Source organism: Mobula birostris, chromosome 11 (assembly GCF_030028105.1).
Source record: "Mobula birostris isolate sMobBir1 chromosome 11, sMobBir1.hap1, whole genome shotgun sequence".
Taxonomy (NCBI): domain Eukaryota; kingdom Metazoa; phylum Chordata; class Chondrichthyes; order Myliobatiformes; family Myliobatidae; genus Mobula; species Mobula birostris.
In genome coordinates, this window is record NC_092380.1 from 5,820,751 (window position 1) to 5,843,413 (window position 22,663).

Genomic DNA, 22,663 nt, shown 5'->3' on the forward strand with positions numbered 1-22,663 from the left:
CGCCACCTTCTCAAAGGTGTAAGTCTATATACATCCATTACCCTCACTAATTCTGTTAGCTACAACCCAAAAACCTTCTGTCTCACTGATTGTTCCAAGACGATTTTCCTGTCATAAATCCATATTGATTCTGTCCAGTCCGACGAAACACCTCAAGCTTTAGAGAGGGTGCAGAGGAGATCTACCAGGATGCTGCCTGGATTAGAGAGCATGTCTTATGAGGAGAGGCTGAGTGAGCTGGGGCTTTTCTCTTTGGGGCGAAGGACGATAAGAAGTGACTTGATTAGGGTGTACACGATGGTATGACGCATGTGTGGCAAATCACATACTCAAGAGATTCCGCAGATGTTCGATATCTTGAGCAATGTGCACAAAACGCTGAAGGAACTAGAATGGACAGTCAGCATTTTTTTTTGGGGGTGAGAAATGACTAATAGAAAGGACATAATTTTAAAGTGATTCAAGGAAAGTACAGTTGGGTGTTCTACCCAGAGTGCATGTAATGTGCTGCTAGGGGTGGGAGTGAGGCAGATACGTTAGCGATGTTTATGAGACTTGTAGATGGGCACATGAATGAAAGAAAAATGGAGGGCTATGTGGGAAGGGTAGATTGATCATGGAGTGGGTTAAAAGGTCAGCACAACATTGTGGGCTGAAGGGCCTGTACAGTACTGTTTATTCTGTGTTCTAATCATCATCATCATTATCATTATGTGCCATGTCATATGACATTGGTGATCATGGTCTTATCCATGGAAAAGAGTAAACAGTCGCTGTTTGAGGCCGAGACCCGGAGTCCCAGAGAAGGCTGTCAGCCCGAAACATCAACTATTTACTCTTTTCCGCAGATGCTGCCTGGCCTGCTGAGTTCCTCCAGCATCTTGTGTGTGTTGCCTGGATTTCCAGCGTCTGCAGACTATGGTCTTGTGCATGACCATGGCAAACTTTTCTACAGAAGTGGTTTGCCATTGCCTCCTTCTAGGCAGTGTCTTTAGAAGAAGGGTGACCCCAGCCATTATCAATACTGTTCAGAGATTGTCTGCCTGCTGTCAGTGGTTGCATAGCCAGGACTTGTGATATGCACCGGCTGCTCACACGACCATCCACCCCCTGCTCCCATGACTTCGCGTGACCCTGATGGGGAGGGGGGCGCCATGCCTTGCCCGAGAGTGACTTTCAGGCTAGCAGAGGAAAGGAGCACCTTACACCTCCTTTGGTAGAGACATCTCTCCACCCCGCCACCTAAGTATTCCAATATCACTTCCTTAAAAAGAGACTCAGAATTTTCCCTCTAACCAAAGTTGTGCTGGATGATTTGGGGTCACGCTGTTTTCTCATTCCCTCCTCTCTCAGAAATCTGTAAATTCAGCCAGCTCCGTCGTGGGCACCAGCCTCCCCAGCGGCCAGGACGCCTTCAAAAAGGCGACGCCACAAGAAGGCAGCATTCATCACGTCAGACCCTCAGCAGCCGGGTCATTGCTACCATCAGGGAGGAGGTACTGGAGCCTGAAGACACACACTCGACATTGCAGGAACATCTTCTTCCCTTCTGCCATCAGATTTCTGAATGGACAATAAACCCATGACCTCAGTATTTTTTGCTCTCTTTTTGTATTTTTTATTTGTATTTATTATTGCAATTTAAAGATTTTTATGACTACATACATAATAATAACTAAAAACTACAATAAGAGCATATATAATTCTAGTGAAAGAGCCCCCGAAACACACAGTGGACTGAAATCATTATTTTCCACCCAAAAGTCCAGAGTCCCTACCAGTAAAATTAAAAGCAAGTTACGGGAGGAATTTGCAATGAGTCCCTTTAAGGACGGAAAAGTCTGGCGGGGAGTGGGTGAGGCGTTGGGAAGTCCTGCAGTCGCTGGTGAGCGAGGAGGGCGTTGGCTTGAGTGAGAACGACTTGTGATCATTGCGTCTGGCTTGGGCTCGAACTCGGCAACTGGCTTCACTTCCAGGGATTCCAGGTAAGAATCGGTGTCCCCGCTCCGATATCTGTCTTCCACCCGCTCCCAAACTATTATTTTCTAGGGGAGGGGAGGGGAGGGGAGGGGAGGGGAGGGGAGGGGAGGGAAGCGAACCCTCTAAAACTTTTATTTTATCTTCGAGAAGAGCTGTTTAATTTTTCAAACCTCCGCCTTGTGAGGGGCTGAGCTGATACTCCGGGTTGTAGTGACGGACTTCATTTTCGGGCAAATCCGACAGCTGGCAGTCGGGGACAGAAGCTGACATCGGCACCCGGCCAGAGTGGAAGAAAACAACTTTTTTTTAAGCGGAGAAGCGTTACGATTTTGCATCTTGTCCCCAAAATGAGTTGTACATTTTAACTGAAGTGGACAAGACCCTGTTACTCTAGTTTCATCTTCAAATCGCCTCCACGGTGCGCTGCAACGTTGGTGTCTTAGAAAGGACCTGGAGTTTAGTAATAACGGAGACGGTATGTAACCCGATTGCTCCGTTTTTAAAAAAAAAACATAATTTTAGAGTATAAATGAAATAGACGGGACATGTTTCTGCATCCTTGTTATTATCAAAGGAAGCATTATTTATTTGTAGACGTGCGCGGTACACCTCGCCTTTCCTTTCGGCAGAGTTGGACGCGGGTGTTTCTCGCTTGTCTGTAAACCAGATGTTTTGAATCAAGTTTGTATGTATTTTAAAGAGCCCCTTAGCGCCCGCGGTGGTAGGAATTTGGGACTGTGTGTGTGTGAGAGAGAGAGGGGTGTGCGTATAGTTTTGTTGTTTCAAGTTGCAGATCGCTCCCACCGTCTTCGGGGTCGCTGCAGGGAGCTAGTTCGCTTGCAAGTCTTGTCAGTGGCTCTGAGCGCTCGGTTCTTATAACTCGCTGATGTCCGGAACATAGGATGCGGTCCCGCGGGGCGGGGCGGGGGATGAGCGTGCCTTTGCTATTTTTGGGGGGGGGAGGGAGATCTCATTGAAACCTATAGACTATCGAAAGGCCTAGATAGTGAACGTGGAGAGGATGTTTCCCATAGCGAGTGAGTGGAGGACCAGAGAGCATAGTCTAAGAATACAAGGATGTCCCTTTAGTACAGAAGTGAGGGTGTTCTTTAGCCAGAGGGTAGTGAAACGGTGGAATTCGTTGCACGGACGGCTGTGGGGCGGAGACCCTTCCCTGGCTTTCTGTCAACTCCGGCCGATGCCAAGGTATTTGTGATGCATCAGGAGTGCAGCAACGTCCCGGCAAAACCTCTGCCTGCAGTTCAGGACGCACATCGACCGGGTGTACGGGCGAAATGGGGAAGGTGAATATTGACCAAAGCCTGGGAGCGGTGTCAGACCATTGCTGTTCTCCCCCCCCCCCGCCCCAAAAGACATCGACGGGTCCCGGAACAGTTTTAGACAGTTTTGGGTTCTCTGCAGTGTGCACAGGTTTGGGTACATTTAAAGCGGAGGCTGATAAGTTCTTGTGAAAGGTTACGGGGAGGAGGCAAGAGACTGGGGTGGAGAGGGATAATAAATCAGCCATAATGGAATGGCGGAAGAGATTCGACGGGCCGAGTGGCCTAGATCGCTCCCATGTTGTATGTTCTTCGCGATGAGCTTGGAGTTTGTAGCTCTGTCGCCTCTTTTACACGGCGGGGTGGGGGAATACGGTCGGCGCGCATGCCGTGATGGCCTCGACACTGCGGAGAATCTGAAGTAGTTCCCGGGGTCCGCCGACATCTGGGGGGGGGGGTAGCGACGCTGGTCTGGAGTGGCCCCGAAGGGTGTGGCCAATATTCACCCCTTTTTTTTCCCATTTCGCCCCTACACGCGGTCGGTATCCGCCTTGAACTCGTAATCAGAGTTTTCGCTTTCCTGATACATCACAGATACTTCGGTATCTGCTGGAGTTGAGAGAGAGCCGGGGGGAGAGTCTCCGCCCCGCATTCCTCCCGCTGATGTCACTTGAACTTAGGGTTTTTGGTTCCTGAAACTTATGCCTTATTTTCTGCTTACATGGCTACCTCATCTGGTACGATGCCGGTGTGTTCAGACGTTGCGGCCCTTTGGGGGCCAACCAAAGGGTATTTCTGACTTTTTTAAAACATTTTTTTTACAATTGCAAGACAATGCTGGACACCTAGAACTTTAAATACTGCAGGTCTACCTCATCAGCAAGCTGTTTGTTGGCAGAGGAACTGCAGCAGTTGGACTTGGCGCAGACTGAGTCACTGCCTGCTACAGGAAGGCATCAGAGGCAGTGCACGAAGGCGGTGTGCGGTCTACCAGCCAGTGATTGTCTTGGACCTTCCTCTTACGATCGCAAGGCCCTGTTGGACATTGATAATGTAAATCGCTGCAAGTCTGTTTCCCTTGTTTGTTGGCACGAAAGGTGACGGGGGGGGGGAGCCGTGTGATCTCGGTCGTAACAAGGACTGGGCCTTTAGTGGTGGGCATGCCTGCTGCTGCAGTCCAGGAGAGGAGATGCTGGAAATGGTGTAGTCCGGCGTTTATGCTGTGTTGGAGGCTGGCCATACTGCTGGTGGTGCCACCCACTGTTGGATTGGTGGCATGCTGGATTTTCTGTGTGTGTGTGTGTGTGTGTGTGTGTGTGTGTGTGTGTGTGTGTCCTTTCATCTGCTAAGAACTGTTCTTACTGATAACACCTATACACCATTAATTTATAGGACATGACACTCAGGGATTTGGGCTATATATGTCTTTTTGTGTGACTATGTTTTCTTGTGTAGCCCCCCGGCCACCCTCAGGGTCGCTTGGCTCGCTGTCGTCTAGGGAAACAGACCTCGGCCCCGCCAAACTGGGTAATTAGTTTGTGTGGATGCTGTGTGATGTACCCCACCTCACCCAAATAACAGACAATACACCAGATATGATTAAATGATTTACAGTTTATAGATATTACTGGAACTATATAATTAATAGAGAATAAATATAAAAGGAAAATAAAAGGCGCCACACTTATCAAAGTTCAGTCTTGTGCACAAAAAAGTTGGAGCTCAGGACCCTTCTTCTTCACCCTGTGATCCCTTGGACCACCTCGACTGGCCGCCTGGGACCAACAACGGGGGTCGACCAGACGCTCCACACGAGTCCGTCTCCATCTCCTCTCCCCACCGAACGCCCTGCTCGGGGTCCGACCCCATTAGCGGACTTACAGCACCTGGTCCATTCTCCGTCTCTCTCTCTCCCACCTTCTCCCTCGAAACCCCGCGCATGCAAATCTTCCAGATACACCAAAGTCATAACAACTATCCCAATTGGTTCATAACATCCTCTTATCACCCCCAAACCACAACAAGCTGCTAGCGCAAAGCTTTCTCAGCGTTTAACATAACAAAGAAGCATTCCCAAGTATAACATAACAAAGAAGCCATTTAAAATTTAACATACAAAAAAAAGAAAGACCCCGTAAAAACTTGCTATCTTATATGTGCCTTGTGCTGTGTGTGACTGTTGGTACTGTGTTTTGCACCTTGGCCCCCGAGGTATGCTGTTTCATGTATGGTCGACATTAAAATTTAACTTGCCTGGTGCAGGATATGGAATCAGAATCAAGTCTATTGTTACTGACACGTGGTAAGATGTGTTGTTTTGTGGCAGCAGTACAGCGTAATACATAAAGTTCAAAGTAAATTTATTAAAGGACATATGTCACCATATACAACCCTGAGATGCATTTTTCTGCGGACATACTCAGCAAATCTATAGAATAATAACTATAACAGGATAAATGAAAGCTGAAAGTAAATTTTGTTTTCAAAGTACATATAAGTCACCATACACAACCCTGAGATTCATTTTCCTGCGGGCATACTCAGCAAATTTATAGAATAGTAACTATAACAGGATCAGTGGAAGATCAACCAGAGTGCAGATGACAACAAACTGCAAATGCCAATATAAATAAATAGCAATAAATAACGAGAACATGAGCTAATGAGATCAAGAATTCTTAAAGGGAGATGATTGGTTGTGGAAACATCTCAATGGATGGGGCAAATGTTCAAGAGTCTGATGGTTGAGGGGTAGTAACAGTTCTTGAACCTGGTGGTGGGGGTCCTGAGGCTCTTGTACCTTCTACCTGATGGCAGCAGCGAGAAGAGACCATGGTCTGGGTGGTGGGGATCTCTGATGGACGCTGCTTTCTTATGGCAGTGTTTCATATAGATGCGCTTAATGGTTGGGAGGGCTTTACCCGTGATGTACTGGGCCAAGTCCACTACCTTTTGTAGGATTTTCCATTCAAAGGATTTGGTGTTTATCTACCAGGCTGTGATGCAGCCAGTCAATACACTCTCCACTGCACATCTGTAGAAGACTATATTAAAAACTCTCAGTAAATTATAATAGGTATAAATAAAGTAGTGCAAAAATAGAGCAAAAATAATGTCCATGGATTCATTAGAAGGACGTCCCTTTAGAACAGAGATGAGGAATTTCTTTTAGCCAGAGGGTGGTGAGTCTTTGGAATTTATTGCTGCTGTTGGCTGTGGAGGTAAAGTCATTGAGTATAGTTAGAGGTTGATAAGTTCTTGATTAGTAAGGGCTTCAAAGGTTTTGGGGAGAAGACGGGAGAATAAGGTTGAGAGGGATAATAAATCAGTCATGATGTCATGGCGATGCAGACTCAGGTCAAATGGCCTAATTCTGCTCCTAGGTCTTATGGTTGTACAGTGATGGAGCTCGCTGAGTTTGCAACACTCCACGGTTTTTTCCGATCCTGTGCAGTGGCCCCTCCATACAAGACAGTGAGGCAACCAGTTAGAATGCTCTCCATGGTCCAGCTGTAGAAATCTGCTAGCCTTTGATTTCATACCAAAATCTCCACAAACTCCTAATGAACACAGAGCGTCATAGGAAGTCATTCCTGCCTGTGGCCATCAAACTTTCCAACTCCTCCCTTGGAGGGTCAGACACCCTGAGCCAATAGGCTGGTCCTGGACTTATTTCCTGGCATAATTTACATATTGTTATTTAATTATTTGTGGTTTTATATCGCTATATTTATACTCTATTCTTGGTGCAACTGTAATGAAACTCAATTTCCCTCGGGATCAATAAAGTATGACTATGAAGTATAGATGCTGGCGTGCCCTGTTTATAATTGTGTCGCTGTATTGGGTCCAAGATCTATCTTCAGTGATGCCGACTCCCAGGAACCTGAAACTTCTCACTCTTTCCACTGCTGTCGGCCTTTACACTGCCCATAGCTCAGTGTCTGCCTGGCTTCTGCATTTATTTTGCTGTTCTCATCTCGTTTCCATTTACCTACTCTACCATTTCTGTGTGTGGAAGTTGTGTGCCTAATATGCTGGTGTGTGTGTATACATACACACATCTGTAGAGCTATACAGCTGGTTGAAACAAGAATACTGGTTCTGTGGAATTCATTGCCACAGTTGGCTATGGAGTCAAGTCAATGGGTACATTTAAAGTGGAGGTTGATAAGTTCTTGATTAAGTTCAAAGTAAATTTTATTATCAAAGTACATATGTGTCACCATATACAACCCTGAGATTCATTTCCCTGTGGGCATACTCAGCAAATCTATAGATTAATATCTATAACCGGATCAATGAAAGATCAACTAGAGTGCAGAAGACGACAAGCTGTGCAAATGCAAATATAAATAAATAGCAATAAATAATGAGAACATAAAATAACAAGGTAAAGAGTCATTGGTTGTAGGAACATCTCAATGGATGGGCTAGTGAGTGTACTTATCCCCTTTTGTCAAGAGCCTGATGGTTGAGGGGTAGTAACTGTTCTTGAACCTGGTGATGTGAGGTCTGAGGCTCCTGTACCTTCTACTTGATGGGAGCAGTGAGAAGAGCGCATAGCCTGGATGGTGAAGATCTCTGATGGATGCTGCTTTCCTATGATAGCGTTTCATGTAGATGTGCTCAATGGTTGGGAGGGCTTTTTCTCTACTTTCTGTCTCCCTCCCCTTTTTTCGAAGGACTCAATTTGTTTCGGAATGCTTTTGCTTGCTTCTGTTTGCGTGATTAGTGTTTTTTTTTCTCTTTGCGCTTCGAGTGTTGGTCTTTATTTTTTCTAATTGCAATCTTTCGGGTCTTCTTTCTTTGTGGTCGCCTGTAAGCAAACAAATCTCAAGGTTGTCTAATTTATGCGTTCCTTGATAATAAAAGTATTTGAATCTTGAATCTTTTCAAAGACATTCCTGCCATGTTGTTTTCAATCATCTGAAACAGTCTCCAGATCTGGAGAATTTGGGAAACGTGCTCTATTGTATCAACCATCTCACCAACCACTACTTTTATGAACCCAGGGTGAGGTCCATGAGAATCCAGGGATCTGTGAGCCTGCAGCTCCAACGGTTTGCTCTGTCCCACTGCCCCAGCGACTGTAAATTTTTTTGACTTCCTCCCTGCCTACAGTTTCCGATTCGGAGCTATTTCTGGGATGTTAATTGTATCTTCCACAGTGACAGCTGATGCAAACATTTATCTTCTGTTTTGCCTTATCATTTCCACAAGCTTGCTTTCTGCAGGACCAAGGTTTGTATTAATTCTTGCCTTCCATTTTTGTCATCTTCAGTCTTGTACTTGGCTTCCTTTATTAATCATTCAAACATCTGTTAATTTTTAAATGCTGTCCATCTTGCTGTCTGTTAAATAGTCTTTCCTGCTCTTCTTGTTCTGTTGATAATTATTGACTCTGTTCATTTGTTCACTTTTATTTAAGTTTGATTATTGATGTTTGCGCATGTGGCCGTTCCGCTAATTATTGATTGCCCATGGCTGTTTGCACTGTTGACTTGTAAATTGTTGGATACTATTGTGTTGTCTGTTATGATGTCCTGTGGTTTATGCTTGGCACCAAACTACGATCAATTCTGGGATGTTTCACATACTGGCAAAGCCGCGACACTGATTATCTGACCTAAGTCTCCTTTTGGACAATTGTATGATTGTACTTTAAGTTGGGTACTATGTTAAACGTTTAACCATGGGTGGTGGATGCATATTTCCTTACAAAACGAGTGGTAAATACAAGACATAGAATTCAGCCCTTTGGCCCATCATGTCTTCTCTGCAATTCTATCATGGCTGATTTATTGTCCTCTCAACCCCATTCTCCTGCCTTCTCCCCATAACCTTTGACACCCTGACTAATCAAGAACCTATCAACTTCTGATCAACCTATCAACTCAATGACCTGGCTGCCACAGTCATTCATGGCAATGAATTCCACAGATTCACCACCCTCTGGCTAAAGAAATTCCTTCACGTCTCTGTTCTAAACTCCAGACAGTTTAAACTCCTTGTATTCTGAGCCTGTATCCTTTTGTCTCAGACTCCCCCAGTATTGGAAACATCCTCTCCACATCCACTCCATCCAGGCTTTTCAATTATTTGATAGGTTACAATGAGATCCCTTTCATTCTTCTAAACTCCAGTGAGTACAAGCACAGAGCAATAAAACGCTCATAAGTTAACCTTTTCATTCCTACATTCATTGTCGTGAACCTCCTCTGGACCTGTCCCAATACTGACACATCCTTTCTTAGATAAGGGGCCCTATTCACAATACTTGTATAGCCCAATGAGTCAATGTTCCCTCAGAATGCAATTCCATTCCCTAGTAGTTTTCTCTGTAACCCACTCTCCTAGCATCTCATCAGTTCTACATCCTACCTGCATCTGGGGCCATGGATTTTGCAAGCCAGGGCAGTACAACGTGGAAAGCAAGCTGTCGCCCATGTAGGAAGCTCCCCCTCTCCACGCATCTGATGAACCCAAAGGAACGGCAGAGACTGTTACAGTTTGGCACCAGCAGCGTCACACGAGTTGTCAGTCAACATTGAAATCAATGTGAGACTGCCTTAGGGACTGCAGCTCCAGATTTTTCCCTTGGGACTTACTCCCAAAGCCTCCCCCGTGATTGGGTACAACCACAAGGCAGCAGAGGTTTAAGATCTGAGATTTCCTTCTAGATGAGCTGCCAATCACGGCTGACGAGCCCAATCTGCCCAAAGCGACTGGTTTTAAGGTGCCAGTAACCCGCATTTGCCCCTCTCCTGTTAGTAGAAACGGTTCTGCCGGGCTTAAGGCTGATTTATACTTCTGCGTCAACTCAATGCCGTAGGTACGGTGTTGCCACGAACCCTACACAGTGCCTACACGGATCCCTATGCCGTATCCTGACGTGAACCTCTCCCAAAATGTAACTATGCATTGCGGCAACGCAGACCGCAACAACTGTGATTGGTCCGCTTGGGAGCATCGCATTTCACCCTACGCTGCAATAGCTTCCCATTGGGCGACTGAAGGGCAGGGAAGGAACTCTGGCTGCAATGCTTTCCATAAAGCTTTCCAGACCTCCGAAATTATGGAGGACACACTTCGCTTTTACGAGAAAAGACGCTCGCTTTAAACTTGTTTACCCCGAGAAAGACTGCCATGACCATGAAGCCTTGCGTGGGCAGGTGTGTGCGCATGCGCGACGTGCCCGAATTGCAGAGCGACGCAGACACACCAACGCACACGTATAAATGCTCACAACGCGCGTAGGCCACTTGCATAGGTTACGGCATCGAGTGGACACACAAGTATAAATCAGCCTTGAGTAGTGAAAGTAAGGAGCTGGATGTGGTTGTCAGAAGCTACTGTATCTGAGGTGCACACCATTGGGAGCATTTAATTGGTAGTGGGATCTTATCCCAATTACCACCCTTAGTTATAACAACCTTAAGGAACCCACCAGCATACAGGTGGTAAGTAACTGTGGCCAATTGACCTGTAAACTAGCATATTTTTTGGGATGTGGGAGAAAATTCTGATGATTAAAAGGAAAATGTAGAAACACTATACAGCACTGGAGATTGTGTTCAAACCAACTGAGTCACAGAAGCTGTGGCCTTTTGAAGTAGTGGATTCCAGTTTATTAGGACACCATTGGAACCAGCACATTTTGATCTAATTGAGTGGCTGTCCCAATGATCCAAAGTTTCATGGAAATAATTAAAAAGGTAAACTGTTTGTTTACCTGAGTAACAAGTTATATATTTAAATAAAATACAGAACAAATTTAAACATTGTTAATATTACTACAGGACTATAAAACTGTATGACTTCCTAGTAGTTATTGACTGAGGAATTGGTGCTACTGGGTACTTTTGTTGTTCCTTTCGAGGCCATGCTGTTTCTTCAGCATTTTTGTCTCTTTTTTATGAGACCAAGTTGCTATCTCACTGCTCAATCCAGCACAGATGGAAAGTGTGCAAGGAGCCAACCGGATTTGAACCCAGGACCACTGGCATCAAAGTCTGGTGCAGATGCTACTACATCATCACCCGGCTGCCAGGTTCTTTTGATTGACTCTAATTGAACAACTTCAGAGGACCACATTAGTCTGCCCACACTATACATCACCATCTTCTAACAGTGACGGTTAGGGAAAAAAAAAATCTACCAAGCTCACCTGAGAGACAGAATTAATTAAATCTCTATAACTTGTGCAAACTCTTTCTTGCGGTTGACGGTTAAATAACCCAGGATTAGTCTATGGATGGAAATGGTATGGAGCACTTTATTTCAGTTGTGGGTCAATGGGACTTAGCATCATTATGTGCCATGTCATATGATGTGAGTGATCATGATCTCTGACCATGATTGTTCTTGGCAAATTTTTTCAAAAGAAGTGGTTTGCCATTGCCGCCTTCTGGGCAGTGTCTTTACAAGATGGGTGGACAACAAATTTTATTGAAAGTGTTGCTTCTTCAGAATTTTCTTCTTGTTTATGGTAGACCACTTGAGCACAAATATAATTTCAGACTACTTGTATCACAGGAATTTGGAAATACAAGACATTAACTTTTATTGACTACAATATGTTTAATTGCATAACGGTACTGATGGATTGCAATGGTGCAACTGAGCTAAGAATGTTTTGTTGATGATTTTCATTTGTACTCAGTGTCTGAGGCTTCTCACTTCAGTGTCCAACAATAATCAGCCAGCAGTTTTTTCATGACTGCAATGTCCTGGTGAAACCTTTCACCATGATCGTCACTGACAGCGCCAAGGTTTGCTGGGAAGAAGTCTAAATGGAAATGCAGAAAATGAATCTGTTTCACTTCATGGTTTTGTATGCTTGAAGCATGTTGTCAACCAGCTGCACATGGATTGATGCTGTGTAGTTGCCAAGAAAAATTCCAACACCATCCTTGAATGCCTTCCATGCGATTTCCTCTGGTCCCACTAGAAGTTCTTGGAATTGCCTGTCATTGATGACCTGTTTTATTTGTGGACCAACAAAAATGCCTTTCTTCTTCTTGGCATCAGTTATCCTGACTTGAATTATGAACTAAATTAACAAATATAGGTGATTCCAAAAAAAAACTGTGCGATTGGGAAATTTCATGCTGATTTTCATGATCAGCAGTATTCAGGAAGCAAAATCTTTGTTGCTCAGTGATATCAATCCTCTTCAGAGGGACTAGGCAAAATAATAGTTCAGCACATTGTGGTGCTCCCTGTCTCTATATGACTCTCTAATCTACTCCTTGGCTTGTTGTTCTTAACTCAAGGTGACCCTTAGCCAGTGTACCGGTGATCTACCATTGTCATTGTGGGATTGGTGCACATATTTGGGATATCCCTAAGGCTCATGATCTTCTCATCCATTGCCCTAGCTGGGCTCATGCTTGTGGCATGAATGGGGTACTGGACGCTGTAGAATGAGGGTTCCTGACATCCTGAGGTTGGTGCTGTCTGGAGTTCGGTCATCTGGTGCTTAGCTCCTGGAAGCGTCACCCATGTTGGTGCGATCCAACCAAGACCGCAGCGGTGGAGCTGGTGGAAGATGATGATGCGTCACAATGGCAGTGAAGGCAGAGAAAGGGTGCGGCAGTGAAGGGGCCCCAGCCATCTTGCATTCCGTGCCTCTGGTCTCTGATCCCAGGCTGCAGAAGGTTGCAAACTCAGCCAGCTTGATCGTGGGCACTAGCCACACCCACTCCCACCCCAGCACCCAGGACACCTTCAAAAGGTGCTGTCTGTAAAAGGCAGCATCCATCATTAAGGATCCCCCATAACCCAGGACACGCACTCTTCTCATTGATGCCATCAAGGAGGTGGTGAGTGGTACTGCCTGTGTATCAGCCTCCCCATGTTAAACAAAGACACAGACAGATGTTCTCCAATAAGGAAATCTACCCTAACGTCTCAGCTCCATTGTGGATGGTCCTCAAGCCTGGCTGTGAAGGGAGGAGGGTTGGACACAGGGCCAGCAACCCCATCCTGTAAAAACCTCAGTGCTACAGAAACAGCAACGGAAGCTCTAAGAACTTCATCCCTGGGAGGGGAAGGACACACCAAGAAGGTGGCCTACACCGGGAGACAATGTGAAGGACTGGCCCAGGTCAGAGGACTCCAGTGAGCTACCCTCAGTGGCCTATGCCCCAGTGGGGGTTAAGGGTACTTAGTTAAGTACCCAGACATCTCGGATATGCGAATCCTATATCGGCCTCTACAACCAGCTGAGGACCCACAGATAGAGAACCCCTTAGGAGAAAAGCATACTTGATTTGAGTGATCACATTACCAGATTTAGCAAGTTCTTGCCACGTTTGAAGCTTATGGAGCGACAATGAGTGTAGGGAGTCTTGTACGTGGGCACCAACCAGCCACCCTTCTGGGTCGGTAAAACTGAGAACCAAGGGGACACTTTGTGGTCCCACCAATATAAGGGTTAAGTATGTGGGTTGCTGGGTGGGGCAGCTCTTTGGGCTGTGGCTCTAAATAAAAAAAAAATCAAATAAAAAAACAATTAAACTGATTACCCTTGGAGGGTGAATTACCCACATTTTAACTGTGGCACTTGGAGGAAGTGTGGACGTCCCTGTGGTGATACCTCTTGAACCAAAAATGCCTTTGCAAAGGCACATTTGCCAGAGGAAGACAGCCCCGTAGCACCCACCCAGTGGCTCCCCTCTCTGATGGGTACCATGGAACGGAAGTTCCCATCTGGCCCAAACCCAGCTCCTTATATTGACTGCAGCCATTGGCTACGCTGCTGCCACATCTTTGTGCTCGTGTCACCGCCCACAGGATGTTAACCAGTTGCTGGTCAATTGGTTAAGTTCTGCAAAGAGAGAAGCGTCGCCATTTTACTCTTTGACTGTTCAAGTGCTTCCAGCATTTAGTTCAGATTTCCAACATCTGCATGATTTAGTTTTTACCGCCAAGCCCCGTTTGGCTGTTAGGTAAGAAATGGGAGCAGGAGTCGGCCATTCGGCCCGTCGAGCCTGCTCTGCCATTCAATAAGATCATGGCTGATCTGGCCATGGACTCATCTCCACCTACCTGCCTTTTTCCCCGTAACCCTTAATTCCCCTACAATGCAAAAATGTATAAATGTAAGATTAAATTAAAGATAAAGCTTTATTTGTCACATGTATATCGGAACATCGAAAAATGAATCGTTTGCGTCAGATCAGAGGATGTGCTGGGGGCAGCCTGCAGGTGTTACCACGCTTCCAGCACCAATGTAGCGTGCCCACAACTTACTAACCTATACCGTACAAATTCCTTACAGACAGAGGCAGAATTAAGTTGGCATTGTAAAGCATTACGCTAACTGCTATGCCACCATTTAATATTAATGAAGGATTATTTTGTGCCTCCGTGCAGGCATAAATGTTTCCATGATGCTTTTGAGACTTTAGTCTTCTCCTGATGTCTTGCTCAGCATTTGCCTTGCAGCCAACTTTGAAATGCAAATAGTTGTCATCTGTTTTACATGAATGTAAATTGTGTTGGAGTAGGGAAATGCAGCCTTAAGGATGCATCACTAGGCGGGTGTCCTCCTTGGGTGCCACAGTGGTTAGCGTGGTGCGGTTTTACCTTGTGGCGCTGGAGTTAGGAGTTTAATCCTGGTGTCCCCTGTAAGGAGTCTCTGTCCATCCTCCCCGTGGAATGTGTGGGTTTTCTCCTGGTGCTTCTGTTTCCTCCCACGGTCCAAAAACGTCCCGTTGGTCATTGTAAATTGTCCTGTGGTTAGGTTCGGGGTTGTTGGGGGGGGGTTGTTGCTGGGTAGGGCGGCACTGAGTAAATTTAAAAACCAATCTTAACTTTGAGAAAGATCAAGCAATTTATTTCTCATAGTAGTTGTGACACAACTTGCAAGTGACCAGTTTTCATCATTTGTGTGGGGATTTGAGCTCTTGGTTCGCTCTCGTTGTGTTATATGAATCAATAAATTCTGACAAGTCTGCTCAGTTCACCTGACCGTCAATGCATGGTGTTGGTGCAGGGGATTGTACTCCTTGTAATGTGAATGAGTAGATTTGCATCTGGCTGCCTTTATCTGTGCCAGGAATCTGTTTACCTCGTCACTGTGTGCAGCAAGGCGTGAGTCACATGAAAGGGACTGGGACATGATTTTCAGGTTCGATTGTGTGTGCGTGCCGACACGTGCCCATAGGTTGACGGAAGAGGCAGCAGCTGTATGTTGGAGGCTGGCTGTTCATGGGCTGGTGGGGGAGGAGGGGGAACAGGGTGTCCTTGTCACAGCAGCCGGCCTGAACCTTTATCCCAGTGAGCTGGCCTAACTGATGGAGCTTTCTCTGTGGGACCAGCCCAGTCTTATACACAGGGCTGCACACCCCTTTCCGGACCTAGGATCCAGCTGTTCCTTTTGGAACAGTTAACTCCCAGCACAGCAGTGAGCAGCATGGGCTCAGAACTTTCCCAGCTGCACAATCCCGGCCGGAAGTCGCCTCGCTGCTCGTGGTCCGTCTCCCTCACATATAAAGCTGGGAATTTAATGAGAGGGCACAGGCTAGCAAGTTGCCCACTCGCCCATTAAGTGCAAATGGTCCCTTTGTCGTTACCAGTATCTGCTTCTGGGCGGGGTAGAAGATACAGGAAGTTATTACCCCATTTACCACACTCTTTAACCAAAGAGCGTAACCTCACTCGTCTCTTTACTGAACTGTTCCTACATCTATAGACTCATCATTGAAGTCGCTGCTGCCGTCAGGCAGGTGGTACAGGAGGCTCAGGACTCACACCGCCAGGTTCAGGAACAGTTATTACCCCTCAACCATCAGGCTCCTGAACCAGAGGGGATAACTTCACTCGCCCTATCACTGAACTGTTCCCACAATCAATGGACTCGCTTTCAAGGACGCTTCATTAGAAGTTCTTGATATTTATTGCATTTATTTCTCTTTGTATTTGCACAGTGTTGTCTTTTGTATATTGGTTGTATGCCCTTCCTGTTGGGCAGAGTCTTCTACTGATTCTATTGTACTTCTTACATTTACTGTGAATGCCCACAAGAAAATCAATCTCAGCGTAGTATATGGTGATGTATATGCACTTTGTACTTCGACACAGCCCTCCCACCAGCGATTGCACTCAGTCAGGACTACGTTGAAGTCTTGATGTACCTTCACTGCCTCAAGAAGGAGGCATCCGTCTTCCAGGCCGCCCACCATCCAGGTCAAAGGTCAGAGTGCACATATATCGCCACCTTCTCACTGCTTTATGAAATCTTCTCATTGTTCCTATCGGCAGGAGGGTAGAGAAGCCTGAAGTCCCACCCCGCCAGGTTTGAGAGTGGTGGCTTTCCTACAACCATCAGGTCGTTGAACTGACCTACATGACCCTACCACAGCGACACAACACTACAGGCCACCGCTTGCTCTACCATGGACTTGTATCTGGTTGCGCTTTGTTTGCACTAATGTCTTTCAGATTCCCCCCCACCCCCCCGCTGTCTCGTATAACTAGTGTTCTTTTCAGAATCAGGTTTAATATCGCCAGCATAGTCATGAAACGTGTTGCCTTTGTGGCGGTAGTACAACGTAATATATAATAATGGAGAAAAATGCGATTACTATGTGTGTGTATACAAAAAAAGAAATACAGAAATGAGGTTATGTTCATGGGTTCAATGTGTCCATTCAGAAATCAGGTGGCAGAGGGGAAGAAGCTGTCCCTGAATCGCTGAGTGAATGCCTTCAGGCTTCTGTATCTCCTACCTGATGATAGTAATGAGAACAAGGCGTGGCCTCGGCGATGGGGGCCTTAATAATGGATGCTGCCGTTTTGAGGCATCGTTCCTTAAAGATGTCCTGAATACTCTGGAGGCTAGTCCCCATGATGGAGCTGACTGACTTTACAACTCTGCAGCTTCTTACGGCCCTGTGCAGGAGCACCCACCCCATCCCACACCAGACAGTAATGCAGCCAGTCAGAATGCTCCCCCCAGTACATCTGTAGAAATTTGCAAGTGTGTTTGGTGACACACCAAATCTCCTCAAACTCCTAATAAAGCCTGACTCAATGTGCCTGTGATGCTTCTGTGAGCAAGCTTTTTATTTGCATGTCAATCTCACTGTACATCTGCAAACAGCCATAAAGCTCTATTTGTCTTGACGGTTAATATTGCAATCTATAAAGAGGCCATGTCTAAGAGGATTGTTTTGACTGCTGAGATTATTGGTTCATCTTTTATCACTGGGCAATAAAACTAGATCTTAAAAAATGATCCAGCTTGGTTTGACCAGACAGAATGAGATTTAATATCCCCAGCATATGTTGTGAAATTTGTTAACTTTACAGCAACAGAAATACATGATAAATAAATGTAGAGGGGAAAAAACTGAGTTACATTATGTATATGCATATGAAATGAAAATCCGTTTTTTTAGGTATCTAAGGGTGAGCGACTTAAGGCTTTTGGACCTCCTGCCTGAATGTGAGCAGTGAGAAGATGCTTTGGCCCAGATGGTGCAGGCTGTTGATGATGGATGCCATCTTCTTAAGGCAGTGCCTCATGGATGTTAATGATTAAAGATTAACTTTATTTGTCGCATGTACTTTGATATACTGGGTCCAACCCATTGATGCAGTTCCAAAGGCACAGCGACGGCCATATTTAATCTAGAGTTTGAGGGGATTTGGTAAGTCACCAGAGAGACTCTCAAATTTCTACAGATGTATCATTGGCAAGCATTCTAACCATACCCCCAGACCATACCCGTCTGGTATGGGGGGTTGGGGGTGAAGGGGGTGGTTTTGCGCAGGATCGAAAGAAGCTGCAGGCAGTTGGAAACTCAATCAGCTCCGTCACGGGCAGAAGCCTCTGTAGATTCCTGGACATCTTCAAGGAGTGATGCCACAAAAAAAGGCATCCATTATTAAGGACCCCCATCACCCAGGATATGCCTTCTCATTGCTACCATCAGGAATGAGGTACAGAAGTCTGAAGGCACATACTCAATGACTCAGGAACAGCTTCTTCCCCTCTGCCATCTAATTTCTGAATGGACATTGAACCCATGAACACTACCTCACTACTTTTTTGCACTACTGATTTAATTTAACTTTTTATATATATATATATATATATATACTTGCTGTAATTCAATTTTTATTATTAATATTGCACTGTACTGCTGCCGCAAAACAACAGATTTCGCAACATTGCGCCATATTAAATCTGATTCTGAAGATCAAATGAGGGTTCCTCAAAGATAAAGATTAGTTTTTTGTCACCTGTACATGAAAACTTTGAAACATAGTGAAAGGCATTGTTTGTGTCAACTACCAACACAGTCCGAGAATGGGTTGGGAGCAGTCCGCAAGGGTCACTGCACTTCCAGTGGCAACGTGGCATGGCCACAGCTTACTACCTGTATGCCTTTGGGATGTGGGAGGAAACCAGAGCACCCAGAGGAAACCCACGTGGTCACTGGGGGAACATACAAATGACAGTGGTGGGAACTGTACCTGAGTGGCTGGCACTGTAAAGCATTATGTAACAGTAAGGCTGGTTCCCGAAGGTTGTCACAGCTGGAGGAGGTGGTGGGGATGAGCTCCCGCTATCAATTAAATGCTCACAATGACAAACATCACTGTCTCTGAAAACCAAGTCCAGCTCCTGGCCTTCAAGTGTAGCTACCAAGCCTGGTGGTACCGTTTCTACTGACGGGCACTTTACTGGCACCTTGAAACCTGTTGCTTCGGGCAGATAGAGCTGGACTGCTGTGGTCGGTAGCTCATCTATGAGAGGGAAAACTGATCTCAAACTTCAACACAAACAAGAAAAACTGTAGATGCTGGAAATCCGAGCAACACACACAACATGCTGGAGGATCTCAGCAGGGCAGGCAGCATCTATGGGGAAGAAGGTACAGTTGACGTTTCGGGCCGAGAACCTTCGGCAGGACCCAGCCTGAAACGGCGACTGTCCTTTTTTTCCATAGATGCTGCTTGGCCTGCTGAGTTCCAGTGTTTTGCGTGTGTTATCTCAAACCTCCGCTGCCTTGTGGCTATACCCACTCATGGGGAAGGACTTGGGAGTAAACCCCAAGGGGAGAAGATTGAGATCTGGAATGCCTAAGGCAGTCCTACATTGAGTTCATGGCTGACGGGCAGCTCCTGCAGGTGCTAAACTGTATCGATCTCCGCCGTTCCTTTGGATTCATCAGCTGTGTGGAGAGGGGAAGCCAGACATCCCACCCTGCAAAAACTCATTTCAGGGAGGTAGCACCATCAATTTCCGGGAGAGGTGGGATGTCTGCAATAGAGTAGCTCCTGAGCAGCTAGCCAGCTAGTTTAAATAACGTTAGCTATACTAATGAACAAATGACACCTGTTAAACTCACCTCAACATGTCTTTTACAGTCTTAACCCACCATGGGCAATAGAGAAGTCACTGTTGCAAACAGTGCAGTGAGCAACACTGTCATTATTTTGACCCCTATTAGGCAGGGGTACACTTTAGTGTAGTCTGGGGTGACGTACGTTTTATTTTTTTTGGAACATTGCCATGGCGCGCGCGTGTGCGCGCTCTCTCTCTCTCTCTCATGGTCGCTCGCGCGCTCTCAAGCACTCTTGCTTGCTTTCTCTATCGCTCGTGCTCTTGCTCGCGCTCTCTCGCTTTCTCGCTTGCTTTCTCGCTCGCTTGCTCTCGCTCCCGCGTGCGCTCTCTCTATCATGGTCGCTCGCGTGCTCTCAAGCGCTCTTGCTTGCTTTCTCTATCGCTCTCGCTTGCTTTCGTGCTCTCGCTCTCTCTCACGCGCATGCTCTCGTGTTCTCACTTGCTTTCTCTCGCTCGCTCTCAAAAAAATTGATTTCTGTGATATTGTATATAATTTGCGGGCATCAGGGAGCCAATATTCATATGCGGGAGACTCCCGGAACTTCCGGGAGAGGTGGGATGTCTGGGAAGCCTGCCCTCCGTATCGTACTGCCCTGGCTTGCTAGAACGCAATATCCATGGTCGAACCATGACCAACAGAGGGCCAGTCAACAGTTAGGCCTCTGAGTTTCCTCACCTCATGCAGCAGCCTCTGGAGCAGTAATGACCAGATGGGTACCTAAGGGAGACTGAGCAACTTTATCCCTTCTGAACGTGTGTTGCGGTGTGAATGCTGTTACCTTGCAACTCCACCATCTAGGTTCAGTCCCAATCTCTGCTCTGAGTAGAGTCGCTACACGCTCCGTGTCACTGTCAGGTTACCTTCCACCCTCCTGGTGCTGTATTAGATGGTTAACTGGCTGTTGTAAGCTGTCACTTGGTGGCAATGTGCGGTGGGGGAAAATGTCAAAGGGAGTTAGTTGATGGTCAAATATAAGAAGATAGATTGCAGATGGAGGTGTTGTCAGTGCTGTCCACTCACTGAAGAACAACCTGGACCAGGCCAACTTGCCATCAGTTCTACAGCCATGCCTTCAGGAACTTGGGCTATGTTCTTTTTCCCTTAGTGACTATATTTTTTCTGAAATTGTAACCATAAGTGCTATTTGTGCAGTGCGGTAATGGTTATGTTTTGCACCTCGCCCAGGAGGAATGCTGTTTTGTTTGGCGACGTTCATGTGCGGTTGGAGGATAATTGAACTTGACTTGAGGGATGAAATGGGACTGATGGGATTTCCTCTGATTGGGGCTGATATAGAAACATAGAAAATAGGTGCAGGAGTAGGCCATTCGGCCCTTCGAGCCTGCACCACCATTTATTATGATCATGGCTGATCATCCAACTCAGAACCCTGTACCAGCCTTCCCTCCATACCCCCTGATCCCCGTAGCCACAAGGGCCATATCTAACTCCCTCTTAAATATAGCCAATGAACTGGCCTCAACTGTTTCCTGTGGCAGAGAATTCCACAGATTCACCACTCTCTGAGTGAAGAAGTTTTTCACTCTCATTCAGGTCTCATACCTTCAAAGTTACCCCTCTTTAAGTTCAGAACCTTTGTTTCTGAATTAACTATGTCACTCTCCATCTTAATGAAGAATTCCACCATATTATGGTCACTGTTACCCAAGGGGCCTCTCATGACAAGATTGCTAATTAACCCTTCCTCATTGCTCAAAACCCAGTCTAGAATAGCCTGCTCTCTAGTTGGTTCCTCGACATGTTGGTTCAAAAAACCATCCCGCATACATTCCAAGAAATCCTCTTCCTCAGCACCTTTACCAATTTGGTTCACCCAATCTACATGTAGATTGAAGTCACCCATTATAACTGCTGTTCCTTTATTGCACACATTTCTAATTTCCTGTTTAATACCATCTCTGACCTCACTACTACTGTTAGGTGGCCTGTACACAACTCCCACCAGCGTCTTCTGCCCCTTAGTGTTACGCAGCTCTACCCATATCGATTCCACATCTTCCCGGCTTATGTCCTTCCTTTCTATTGCGTTAGTCTCTTCTTTAACCAGCAACGCCACCCCACCTCCCCTCCCTTCATGTCTATCCCTCCTGAATATTGAATATCCCTGAACGTTGAGCTCCCATCCTTGGTCACCCTGGAGCCATGTCTCTGTGATCCCAACTATATCATAATCATTAATAACAATCTGCACTTTTAATTCATCCACCTTGTTACGAATGCTCCTTGCATTGACACACAAAGCCTTCAGGCGCTCTTTTACAACTCTCTTAGCCCTTATACAATTATGTTGAAAAGTGGCCCTTTTTAATGCTTGCCCTGGATTTGTCGGCCTGCCACTTTTACTCTTCTCCTTAGTACTTTTTGCTTCAATATGGACCTGATGGGCCAAGGGGCCTCCTGTATCTAACAGGAAGGAGTTGTCCTTTGTACAGGTTGTACTGAGTAATGGTGGTTGTCCGTCAATGACAGGAAACTTGTGTTGGAGAGTTTCTAAAGAGGAAAAGCCCCTTGCACTGAGGGTGGTTCCACTCTCTCGACTTCAGACGTTCGGGTCCAATGATACGAACCGGTGTCACAAACAGGGGCCTTCCTGGCTGTGGGATCTCACTGTAGATCCACCAAAGCTGACTTTGCTTGCTAGGCATGCCCTACTCTCACTGGGATACGAGGCCTCCGGCTACCCCCGCCTGTTTTAGCCCACCTGTAGAAGCAGTTTACCAGGTGTGGCTAGTGTTGCAAGCAAACAGCTACTTTGGAGCCACTAAGTGAGAGCTGAGTAATGAATGGGGTCCATTTTCACAGCTGATTATTTTGTCCCCGAGTTAGAAATTACACAGCTCACTTGATCCAGTAATCTCACTTCCACTGTGCTCAACTGGATAGCATTGAAAAGTCAAAAGGATGACAGGAAAGAACTATTTCTGAAAATGGAGGGGGAGAGAGAGGAAACTACTTCTGCCATTCCTGGGAACAAGTGTATGTCAAAGACATAGAAAAGTGCTGCACACAAACAGA

General features: G+C 46.0%; 1 protein-coding gene across 2 annotated transcripts in view; it reads left to right on the plus strand.

Moving 5' to 3' along the window:
• The first annotated feature begins 1,607 nt into the window (after window positions 1–1,607).
• LOC140204771 (peripheral myelin protein 22-like) overlaps window positions 1,608–22,663 on the plus strand; it is a 40,562-nt gene continuing 19,506 nt past the window's right edge. Inside the window, exon 1 of one of the 2 annotated variants that reach the window (XM_072271540.1) lies at window positions 1,608–1,985. The gene's annotated coding sequence lies outside the window, so the exon portion shown is untranslated. Of the gene's footprint in view, window positions 1,986–2,162; window positions 2,456–22,663 lie in introns of those variants that run through there. The other variant, XM_072271541.1, reaches the window with a different exon arrangement.